This window comes from Merops nubicus, unplaced genomic scaffold, assembly GCF_000691845.1.
Source record: "Merops nubicus isolate BGI_N331 unplaced genomic scaffold, ASM69184v1 scaffold12605, whole genome shotgun sequence".
Taxonomy (NCBI): Eukaryota; Metazoa; Chordata; class Aves; order Coraciiformes; family Meropidae; genus Merops; species Merops nubicus.
Genome location: NW_008608997.1, coordinates 1 through 222, shown reverse-complemented (window position 1 = coordinate 222; position 222 = coordinate 1).

Below are 222 nucleotides of genomic sequence, written 5' to 3'. Positions count from 1 at the left end.
GAGCTAGAGGGAAACGCAAGGGCGAGGGGAGACCCCCGACGCAAGCAGGGGCGCTGAGGACAGCTCCCCCTCTGCGGGCAGGAAATCCCTCGGGTTACCTGTTCCGCTCGTAGCTCCTGTGGTGAGGCGAGAGCCGTCCTCGGTCGTACTCGGCCCGGTGCCGGCTGCTCTCCTGCCTCCTCCTGTCCGGGCTGCGGCCCCGGTCCCGGCGGTCCCCGTGGC